The sequence below is a fragment of the Felis catus genome, chromosome D1 (genome assembly GCF_018350175.1).
Source record: "Felis catus isolate Fca126 chromosome D1, F.catus_Fca126_mat1.0, whole genome shotgun sequence".
Lineage (NCBI taxonomy): Eukaryota > Metazoa > Chordata > Mammalia > Carnivora > Felidae > Felis > Felis catus.
This window is the reverse complement of record NC_058377.1, coordinates 75,132,750-75,144,777: the sequence shown is the minus strand read 5'-3', so window position 1 is coordinate 75,144,777 and position 12,028 is coordinate 75,132,750. Positions and strand designations below refer to the sequence as shown.

Genomic DNA, 12,028 nt, shown 5'->3' with positions numbered 1-12,028 from the left:
GAAGTTTCCTGATTTTTCTCCTATGTGGAAAGATGGCTTTACAGTGAAGAAAGGCCCTTTTGACACATGCAAATGCAGGCCACAAGGTGCCCGTGGAGGGCCCAGTGACCGTCTGAAGCCTGGGTGCACACCACAGGGAGAGCAAGAGGGCCTCAGGCGCTCCTGCTGGGGTCAGAGGTCGGGGGGCTCGGTTGCCCCCAGCTGGTGAGAAAGCTGGGAAGGAGGAGGCATCTCCGCGGGCCCCTTGAAGGTGTGAGGCAGCTTTCCCTGGGCCATTCATCACCAGATCAGAAAGAAGCCTCTGGAGGCCACACTCCTGTAACCATAGAAACAGGAGCTCTGTGGACCATTCCTCTCTTATTAAAAAGGATGAGGTGGTGGGTCCCCTGGCACGGAGATGACTGAGAAAGGGCAGGCCTTTGTGAGGGGCCTACTCTGGCTTCATGTCCAGCCTGCCCCCAACCCTCTCGCTGGTCTGCAGAAGGAGGCTCTGTGGAGACTTCCAAGCTGCACAGCTGTCCCTGAGGAAGGGACAGAGATCTGGCATCTTTCTGGGCACTGGCATGTCCAGGAACTCCTCTATTCTTTTGGGATCTCTCTGTGAAGCAGACCTTATCTTCACTTCACAAACAGGGAGGTGTGATCCAAAGAGGGCAAACGACTTGTCTGAGCCATGCAGCTAGTAAGGGCTGGGCTGGATCCAGACGCTCGTCTGTCTGAACTCCCCAAACCTGGTTTAACTCCGGCTGCATTCCACCTCTTGGAGCAGGGGACGGAAAGATAAAGTTGGCCGGGGCCCTAAAGTTGGCTAACCAAATGACAGTGGCCAAAGAGAAAGGAAGGATCCAGCCAACCCCCGGTCCCAAGCCGGGCAGAGGGACAGGCCTGGGTTTGAATCTCCCGAGTGACCTTGGGCAAGTTTCTTATCCTCTCTGATTCCTGCGTTCTCACCTGGGAAATGGATCTCAGAGGACCTAGCGTGGTTGTAAGACCAGAAATATGCTATTTAAGCTCTGGCCTTTAAAAAGTGCTCCCTAAAGGCAGCTCTGGTTCATGGTTATTAGTACAGAGCTGCAGATAGGATGGGGGGGGGGGTCCTCAAACAGCCCCACTAACATGGAAGATAAGCCAAGAATGGAACTGTGCTCTGGGCAGGGCATGAGAATTTTCTCCCTCCCTGACAATTGGCTCTTGGAAGCCACCCTTTATTGCTAAGCACTTATGCACATTGTCTAATTTCATCTTCCTCACGGCCCGGAGAGGGGAGGATTACTCTCCCACATTACAGGTGAGGAAACTGAGACTCAGAGATGAAATGACCTGCCACTTGAAGCCAGCCAGGTCCTGCTGGTCAGCCTCCTGAGCCTATGCTCTCCAGAGCCCTGCTCCCTGCTGTTCTGGCTCCCCATGGCCGCCCAGGACCTGGGGACTGGCTTCTGGATCCGTGGTCTCCAGAAGGAAGTCCTGTGTCTACCCTTGGCCCCCACTACCCCCCTCAGAAAGTCAGCCCAGCAGCCACACATGACCTAGCACTCTTCTCAGCCCAGTGGGAACGACTGACCACCAGATGTGAACGATCCAAGCTGCCGATTTCACTAAGACGCGGGAGAAGCAGGGTTCGGCCTGGAATCTATGGGTCCCTACCCTCCCTGCCTCATCACCAAACGGTTACAGGACCCAGTCTCAGGCTCACAAGACCCACATGAACCAGCCAGGCAGACATGGGCCCCTTGAAAGGATTCTCAGGCTGGCCTTCCTCCCCCCACCCCTTCTCCATCAAAGCACTGCCACAGCTCACAATGAGGGCCAGGGGAGCTGTAAAATCCCCATTTGCCACAATTAGCAGATGAGTAATGAAATGACAGTGGCAGCTGGCAGTGGCCTCTGCTCTCTCGAGGCCCACACCCCTTCCTCCTGTGAATGCCAGATCATGACAGAAACCAGCAGAATGTCTGGTACCCAGAGATACCTGGAAATATACCACTGGGCTCTCTTACTCTTCTTTTCGGAAATCCGGACCATCTTTCATGTTACTGGGGAGCTCCTGTTCTCTGCAAGAGGCCTGCAGTTAGAGTCCCTAAAGACAGAGTGAACTAGGGGAGGGCAACCCCAAAGGAGGAGAAAAGAGGAAGGAACAGTGTTTGCAAGGACCCTGAGCCAGGAAGGAGCTGGCATGGGACCAGAAAGCAAGCAGTGTGGCTGGAGCACGGAGTAGGGTGTGAGGATGGGGAAAGTGCTGAACAGATGGGGCAGAGACAGTTGGGGGGGGGGGGCATAGGCCATGGGGAGAATTTTGCCATGCTATAGGCATCACGTGGCTTGTTCTCTTCTGTACGGGTAAGTCCTTTAATAGTTTCCTAGATTTCAGCAAACTGTTTAAATTCATCTGTAGATGGCCACACGTGCCTTAAAATGGTACGGTGTTAGCGTCTGGACCATAATCTGGCAAAATTGCCACGCGTGTTTGTTTACAGGTGCATGGCACGTAAAAGGGCTAGAGGCAGCCATATCATCCCGAAAGCCAGGGGCCACCTGAGCAGGAGGACAGCCCAGCTCCAGGTGCCCTGCCAGAAACCTTCTGCCTTCTCTGGGCCAGCAAAGAAAGGACCTCGGGGCCCTCAGGCCCAAAGAGAGCTGAACAAAGTCTCCTCCAGAGAGAAAGAACTATTCCCTCAAAACGTTCCCGTCCGGCTCAGTTCATCAAATCTGCTTTATGTAGCGCAAAATAAACACAACCCTAATTAGCAGGTTCGTGCTGCAGCTGAATTGTCTCTCAAAAGCGCATCCTGCTTCCAGCCTCAGCATCCCCAGAGGAGGCACAGCATCTCCCCGAGAGGCCGGCCAGGCTTTGTGGAATCGTCATTCCTGTGGCGTTCATGCTCTTTCCTCCCAAGAGCTGTTTGCCGAAGGACAGCTCCTCCAGGTCTGATCTCAGTAAACTCCCGTGCCCTGGCCAAGTCCGCTCAGTCAGGAGGAATAATATGGCTCACCAGTGAGCTTGGCTGGATCACAAGCTAAAGCAGGTAGGGCCAGGGAAAGTCTTCCTGAATGCCGGAGCTGGAAGGCGGTCAGCCTTGCATGCCTTCATTCACTGAGCAAATATGTATGGACTGGCCCCTCTCCTGTAGGTGGTGGGAGCCCGCAGGCTGTGCTACCTACTGCTAGAGTTTCTAGAGCTACGTGGACAGAGTTCGAATCCCAGCTCTACCACCCAGTTACAACAAAATTACTTTCACCCATTGATTCTAGTTGGTTTTCTCCCCCGTGAAGGGTGCTGGGCATACCAGGGTGGGGGCCACGGAACCCCGGTTGAGAACCACTCCACCTGGCCAGTGTGTCACTGGCTCCCGGTGCAACATCTGGGTAAGCCTAGTCTCGAGCCTCATCTAGCTCTGTGGTTGGACCTGGAATTCCGGAATGACTCCCAGACGTTTGGTGGCCAACCACACCCAGAGCCCCTCCAGGCTGGCGCTAGGGTGACCAAGCACGTCTGCAAGATACAGCTCTGAGATGACCCCGTAACAACTGCGGGCAACCGAGAGGGTGGACCGCGGGGCCAGAGCAAGGGAATCAGCAATGATTCCTTCTGTCATCTTCTCACCAAGCCGAATTCATCCTCCCGCGTGCCAGACGCCATGCAACGTGCTTTATAAATACCGTAACGTTACTCGTCACACGAGCTGTCTCAAGTTAGGTGTTTCCCTCTCCCCCACGTCACCTCGTGCCACATTCGAGGAACCTGAAGCTTATGGGTGTTATGTTATACAGCCCAGAATCACACGGCTGGTCATGTTCAGAGCTGGGGTTCAAAACCCCAAGTCCATGTGCTTCACTATTATTTTCTTCCTTTACAAAGTCATACATTCAGTGGGAGTGGGGAGCCTCAGCTTCCAAACTCCCCGGTCAGCTGTCCTATTTTATTTTATTTTTTTCTAATTTTTTTTTCAACGTTTATTTATTTTTGGGACAGAGAGAGACAGAGCATGAACGGGGGAGGGGCAGAGAGAGAGGGAGACACAGAATCAGAAACAGGCTCCAGGTTCTGAGCCATCAGCCCAGAGCCTGACGCGGGGCTCGAACTCACGGACCGTGAGATCGTGACCTGGCTGAAGTCGGACGCTTAACCGACTGTGCCACCCAGGCGCCCCAACTGTCCTATTTTAAAACAGAAGGTGGATGTGCTCAGAAGCCCCTCAACACTCGTCCTCTGGGCTTGGTCTCAGCCTGGCACACAGCCTGGGCCAGCCTGGGCTTGCCTGGGCCACGCCGCCTGCTCTGGTCAGGCTCCCGAGTCCAAAGCTTCCCCCTCATAAAAGAAGAAGCTGCTGCAGGGAAGGTTTTCGGAAAGCCTGGAGCTCTGCTATGGATGGCCAAGCAGCCAACTGGCCTGGGAGGCGGGAGTTCGCCCCGGGCAGCCTGAGTGGCTTCCTCCCAGGCTTTAAATGCATAGTTGATTTAGGGAACATTTCCTCGGGTTAAATGTCAAATACACCTCCAAATCAAACATCAGAGATTAAAAAAAAAAAAGCTAGTGAGCTTCTCGGAGATGAGGAGAAAGTGGACTCTGGTCCCATCAGCAGCTTTCAGGCTGTGTCGGGGTGGGAGCCATACCTGAGTGACTCTTGCGGCCCGATGGGAAGATCTGAGCTGGGCGGTTGGCAAATAATTTCACCTACAATGTCTGTAAAAGTAAGGTTCTGAGGACAACAGTCCCACCTTGAAGCTTGAAAATGGGCAAATTAGGATGTCCCCCGCTATAGGCACCCTAGAGACAAACACAACAGGGCCTGGAGCAGGGCACTGCAAAAGCATCTTGAGGAGGAAGAACGGCCCGTGGGCCTGTGGGCCTGGATGCTGCCCTCGATGCAGGCATTAGAATTTGTAAAGAAAAAATACACGTCAGGCTGCAATGGCGGGGCATGATGGGGGTTGGCGTATTAGCATTCTAGGGCTACCGTGACAAGGTACACAAACTGGGTGGCCCCCACAAACTGGGGGCTCCTGGGTGGCTCAGTCGGTTGAGCGTCCGACTTTGGCTCAGGCCACGATCTCGCGATTTGTGGGTTTGAGCCCTGCATCGGGCTCTGTGCTGACAGCTCGGAGCCTGGAGCCTGCTTCGGATTCTGTGTCTTTCTCTCTCTGCCCCTCCCCTGCTTGTGCACACTCCCGCACTCTTTCGTGCTCTCTCTGTCTCTCAAATAAATAAAAACAAAAACAAACAAACGAAAAGTTTAAAAAAATAAAGCAACGTGTATCGTTTTACAGTTCTGGAGGCCAGAAATCCAAAATCAAGGTGTCAGCAGGCTATGCTCACTCTGGGACTCTGGGTGGGATCCTTCTTTGCCTGTTCCTGGCTTCTGGGGGCAGCCGGCAATCCCTGCCATTCCTTGGCTGGCAGCCTGCCCCACTCTGATCTCCGCCTCCATCATCCCATGGCGGTCCGCTCTCCATGTGTCTGTCTCTCCTCTTCTTATAAGGACACGGGTCATATTGGATCAGGGGCCCATTCCATTCCAATGTGGCCTCATTTGAACGAGTTGCATCTTGTGAGGACCCTATTTCCAAATAAGGTTGCATTCTGAGGCAGTGAGAGTTAGAACCTCAATCTATCTTCTTGGGGGATGCGATTCTACCCATAACAACTGGCCACAAAAGAAACAAAATAATGGGAGCGTGGGGGCAGGGCACGAATACTGTGTGTGCATCACTGTGCACCGGCCGGTCCACCGGAGCCCCATCCAGCCCAGGAACGCCCGTCCGTCCCTTTCATGGAGACACCCTGCTGCTCAATGACAAGAGCACGGCAGCCACATCAGGGTGCCACCACTCTGCGATTTGAGAACCCAGAGGCCTTCCCTGGGGGACACTCACCCCCACCACACGGTTTTCCATACAAACGGCCGCTGCAATTAATAGGGTCATTACGCATTCCACCTGCTCCTTGACCCTACTGGGGCGCAACTTTTTTTGGTTGAGAATAACACCCCTTCAAGTACAAAAGCTGCGGATGACACGCTCTTGAGCAATAAAAAGACGTGAAGCACCCCGAACCGAGTTGGCGATAATCACATAGTTGCCGCTGCAACAGAACCAAGTTTCACCCTTTCTATAAAAGTGCCCAGCTGTCACACTTGTGTGAGTGGAGTTCTTTATTGGCCTTTCTGTGCTCTCCTACATATGATCCAAGCCAAGTTCTCACATCTTTCAAGTCAATCGTGAGAAGTAACTTTCTACTTCTTTTTTTTTTTTTTCAACGTTTATTTATTTTTGGGACAGAGAGAGACAGAGCATGAACAGGGGAGGGGCAGAGAGAGAGGGAGACACGGAATCGGAAACAGGCTCCAGGCTCTGAGCCATCAGCCCAGAGCCGGACGCGGGGCTCGAACTCACGGACCGCGAGATCGTGACCTGGCTGAAGTCGGACGCTTAACCGACTGCGCCACCCAGGCGCTCCGTAACTTTCTACTTCTTATCCACAGCAGCTTGTGCGCCCTCGTTGTCGCAACGCCCAGACCAGTGGAAACAGGACGTGTATTCTGTGGCTGCAAAAGCCAACTTTACTTGTGGATCTGATCACAATTTGGTGGGCATGCCTGGGAAGGGGTGTGAGATATCGACACTGAGACATATTGCTAGAAAGCCACCCAGGACAGACAAGGAGGAGACAGAGGCTACCTCCAAACTCTTTTCCTGCAAAGCTTGAAACAGAAAAGTGGTTTGTGCCTGAGCTACCTAGAAATTCAAATTAGCCATTTTGCCCCATCCTAGGGAATTGAGTTTCTACTCTAAGAATTTAAACAAAATGAGAATGCGTTACAGTCACCGCGTGATGTTAGCCTACCATCAGGGGACGGGACTCTCTTTCCTTGTTCCCCCCGCTCCCTGGCGAAGCCTCTCTTCTGGCTCCCCAGACACTTGGACCTCTTGGCAGTTGGCCCCTCCATACGTACCACTTCCCATAGCTTCCTTCCCTTCTCAGATTTCCCTCCACCTTCATCTCTAATTAAGTCCCAGCGTCTGCGCCCAGCGGCTGCCCAAGAAGGGAAGCTGCCAGCTACGGGTTTCAGTTACAGCGAATGAAAGAGGCTATTTTCCCTGGAGACAAAGTCAGAGGAGTCTGCAAAGTACCACTCACCCCCCTCCCTGCGGCCCCCATCTCTCAGCATTGACCAGACACCCCCACCTCCCTCCCACCCTCAGGAAGGGCACCTAAGCGTCCCAACAGAACCTTCTGGGTGGAGAGATCCCCAGGGAACAGAGTAGTTTCCTGGTGGGAAGGACAACAGAGTTTGTCTATTTCCTTTGGAATCTGTCCAGGCGGAGCTATGTCAAAGACTGGGCTGGGGTACAAAAGGCATTAGGCAGGGACCCCAGAGGACAGCGTGCAGAATTCTGGCCATTAGACATCAGAATGTGTTGTTACTGGCTACATCCACTCCTATTTGGCAAATGCAGTTTTTGGATAGGACTTTGTTTTTCAGTCTGGGTTGGATGTGCAAAGTGCCCGGGGTCAGAAGGGAAAGCCTGGGCCAGATGGCAAGGCCTGAGGCCGGGACGAGGCTGCTGGGCTCTCCAGGGCCCCAGCAAAGGCAGAGGCCCTATGGGGTGGTCCTCAGGGCACTGATGCCTGGGCGATGAGGGCAGCGATCCCCTCCAGCATCACCTCCCAGGTCCAAACAGAAGGGTGACGGAGACTGGCAGAGAAATAGCAGTTGTTTGATGAGAAGTCAGCAGCCTCTGCTTGCACAAGTTTTATGGACCAGAAAGGCTGCCGGAACAAGCTCCCGTCCCCAGCCCGGCCCTTCTCACGCACTTGCCTTTGCTTTTCCTCACCCCCAAATGCCTTCCTCAAGTTTGTTTAGATAATAGCAGCTCTATTGATACATCTTGCTCACACAATTCATCCAATTAAAGTGCACAAGTGGTTTTTAATACGTTCAGAGTTGGGCAACCATCACCATAATCAATTTTAGAACATTTTTAAGCCCGCCAAAAAAAAACCCCCCACGTCCACAAGCAGTCACTCCTTTCCCCCCATTCTTCCCCAACTCTGGGCAACCATGAATTGACTTTCTATTTCTACATTTGCCTGTTCTGGGTATTTCGTGTCAGTGAAATCAGACCTTCCTCACTTTTTAAGCCCCACCCCGGGACCCAGTTCAAGCATCCTGGGGCCACAGCCTGACAAGACCCACATACTCGGCCTCGGGAAATATGGGCAGAGGGACAGGCTTTGCCATTTCCTGGTGTGAGACCCTGACCAAGCCTCCTGGACCTGTCCCTTGGCCACAAACCAAGATTAATAAACAAGTGTCCCAGAGCCTTGCGGTGAGGACCCACCAAGATGGGGCGTGTGAACACACACATTGTACATGATAAAGCACATCCCATGCAAATAAACAGAGCCCAATCCCAGCTTTTTTGGAGTTTATAAAGAAAAATAAAGAGTTGGTCTTCCTACCCTGATAATTCCAAGTCCTCTGCCCCAGCACCCACCTTTACTCTTCTTTTAAAACACTTTTTTAATGTTCATTATTTATTTTTGAGAGAGAGAGAGAGAGCATGAGGAGGGGAGGGGCAGAGAGAGAGGGAGACACAGAATCTGAAGCAGGCTCCAGGCTCTGAGCTGTCGGCACACTCAGAGCCCGACACGGGGCTCGAACCCACGAACCGTGAGATCATGACCTGAGCCGAAGTCAGATGCTTAACTGACCGAGCTACCCAGGCACCCCCCACCTTTATTCTTCATATTCTTTTCTCCATGTGCCTAGGACACAGTTGCCAAAGAAAACTCAAGAGATGCTACCCTGACAAGCCAGGAGGAGAAGAGCTGCCCACTTCTCGGTGCTCTTTGGTGAGAAAAGGACAGGATCGTCCTCACCGGGCAGGGTGTCAATGGAAAAGGTGCTGTGCAGTGACGAAAAATGGGTTGGACCGAGATGGTCCTGGGCCTAATGGCTGGTGCTGTTCTGCCACCTCTGGAAGCCCAATTGACCACCTCCCACCTTCTTCCTCCCCTGCACGATTTGGGATAAAAATAGGTACAACCTCCTGAGGTGTGTGCTCGGATCACCTGGGATAGGACTTAGCCCAGAGCTGGGCTATTGGTCAGCAGTGAATTGTAGCCACCGCTGCTAATATCATCATGGTTCTAATCATCACTGCCATTATCAGAGGGCAAGGCTAGCCAATCTGTGAAGAGCACTGGCTCCCACCTCTTTATGCCTCAGTTTCCTCATGTTTAAATTAGACACAAATGGTACCAAACTCATAGGGTAACTGCGGGGTTCGGTGGGTTCATGCACATAATGTGCTTAGAGCAGTGCCTGGCACACAGAGCTCTAGGTGGATTGATTAGTATTACTTCCTAAAAGGGTTTTTCCTCATTTCCTCATAGACCAACCCCAATCCCTGGATTTCTTCCTCTCACTGTATCTTCCTTTCACTGGATAGCTTCCTCTCCCTGAATACCTTCTCTGGTCCCTGTTTTCCACTGCAAGTGTCCTTCTGGCATATCCCCAACTTGTAAAATGGCCTCTGGCTTTCCAGTCTCATTGGACAGTCTGTCTGCGCCTACAAAAGTCAAGGAACTAAAACCACCAGATAGTTCTTTAATACCCTGGGGAAGGAGGAGAGACCCAGACCCATCCTTTGGGATGGGTCCCTGCAAGATCCAGCTCATAACACTTCCGGCTGAATGTTTTGGGCAAGATGAAAGCAATTCCAGCAAATATCAAGGGTTCAACTGATCAGCCTCCAGCATAAAATTCCATTTCTTCCTTAGAGTTCTAGGCATGGCAAATCAGTGGCTTAAGGGGGTAAACATTGGTGAAATCCAAAGAACCAGCAAAAAGAAGGTGGGACAACTGATTACCGTCCCATCTTGCTTCTGCTGATTGCATTATCATTTATCACAGCTCAGCAGGAAAAAGCTAGGAGAAGCATCCTATGATCCTGGGTTGAATAAATATCCCACTATCAGTGCTGGAAATACAAGCCTGATTCAGCCAAATCTTAAATGCATTTGCATCTAATCCCTTTATAATCCTTCCTATGGCATAGTATAAAAGCTGAACAAGATATTCCAGCCTCCCCAGGGTGCACAGGACAGGGACACTCCTGTCCAAACTTTGGGATGTAATTATCTAAGGCTGGGTGCTCCTCTGAGAATTTGCAGCCCCTGCACTCGTGCTAACGACAACGTTCCTGTCCCAGATGATTTTGTGTACTCACAGACACACACACATACACAGATGGACATCAGGAGGCTAAACTTCAGTCAGAAGGACCAGGTTGAAAGGGATCCTTGTTTAAGTTTTGGAGAGAGAGAGAGAGAGAGAGAATGTATGAGCAGGGGAGGAGCAGAGAGAGAGAGAGAGAGAGAGAGAGGGAGGGAGGGAGGGAGGGAGAGGATCCCAAGCAGGTTCCACACTGTCAGTGCAGAGTCAGATGGGGGGCTTGAATCCACGAACCATGAGATCATGACCTGAGCTGAAATCAAGAGTCGGACGATTAACCGACTGAGCCATTCAGGCACCCCCAGGTTGAAAGGGATCTCAAGGGTTGTCCCAGCCACCTATCTCTATCGTCATTTTACAGGACAGAGCACTGGAGTGCAGAGCAAGGACTAATTTGCCCTAATTAATGCTCTGTTCTCTTTTTTGTTTCCTCATTTGTCCAATGCAAACCATTTCCCCTGTATGTCAGGGGTTTTGAGGACGAAATTCGAACTGCAATACATGCTTAGGAATTTTACTTTCTTCTCTTCCTTCCCATGCTGACCTGCTATGTAATGACTCTGTTTTGTTTTCTCTTGAACACTTGGTAGGACCACAGCCATCCTGCCAAATATTGCGGAAGCCGGAAAAGCTACGACGTTTTCCCCTTGCGAGGCACAAGCTTTCCCCCCAGTGCAGATGGGAGGACTTTGGAGGTTATAGCCGTTCATCTATTTATTCAGCAAATTCAGAGTCGGCCATTGTCATAAGCATTAAGGGATACAAGAGTAATAAAAGATTTACTAAGAGAGACAGATCTTAATCAAATCATTACTCTCATAGTTAATTAAAGGTTTCATAAATGATACAAAAGGCAGACAGGTGGCTGTAAGAGTGTATAACAGGAGGACTTAGCATAGCCTGGGATCGGGGGTAGTCAGGGAAGGCTTCCCTGAGGAAGAAATATTTCCCTCAGATATGAAGGACGATCAGGTATCTGTCCAACAACGAGTGGGACTAGGGGTGAGGGCTGGAGCGAGCAGCTCAGAAAGTGAGAGCGACGAGTGCAGAGGCCTTGGGGAGAGGCGTTACCTGCCAGATTTGGGGAACCAGATCGGACTAGAGAGAAGTCTGGTTTTGTGCTTGAATACTTATTTGTTTTTGTTTAGCTCGGAGGAAGACGAAGATCATCAGCCCCAGAGCCCTGGGGAAGAAGGTCCGTTGGAGGGGGTAGTCAGTGAGTCAACCCACTGATCCTGACCCATAATTCAGACCAGGGTAGGAGCTGCTACACCTCCAGAGGAATGGGTGAGACAGTCCTAGGAAGAGATCTCTGAACCCCTGAGACTGAGCAAGGCTGGTCCACAGAGCAGTCCCCACCAGTAGACCCTTATTCAAACACCCCTCTCCCCCAATCTTGCCTCACCACTGCCTTTGCTACAGAAAGAAATGTATTCCTATTTCATCAAGGACCCATCTTCCAGAACCAACTTGAAATCTAGAAGACCGCATAGCTCCCAGTGTTTTTCGGGTTTCATGTCTTTATTAATCCTTATCCCAGGGACACTGTATATAGCACTTAAGAGCTTGGGTTCTATAGTTAGACCTCAGAGGTCTGAATCCTGACATTGTCATTGACTAGCTATGTAACCTCAGGCAAGTCTCTTAACCTTTCTGTGTCCTCATCTATAAAATGAAGATGACAATTTACTCACCTGATAGGGTTGCTTATAAAAACTAAATGAAACAATGTAGGTAAACATTAGGACAATAGGTGGGATTCCTCGATAAATGGAAGTTGCATTATTATT

At 51.3% G+C, this 12,028-nt stretch overlaps 1 protein-coding gene across 1 annotated transcript in view; it reads right to left on the bottom strand.

Annotated features, from left to right (window-relative positions):
• NAV2 (neuron navigator 2) overlaps window positions 1-12,028 on the bottom strand; it is a 742,802-nt gene that overhangs the window by 570,681 nt on the left and 160,093 nt on the right. The window lies entirely within an intron of this gene.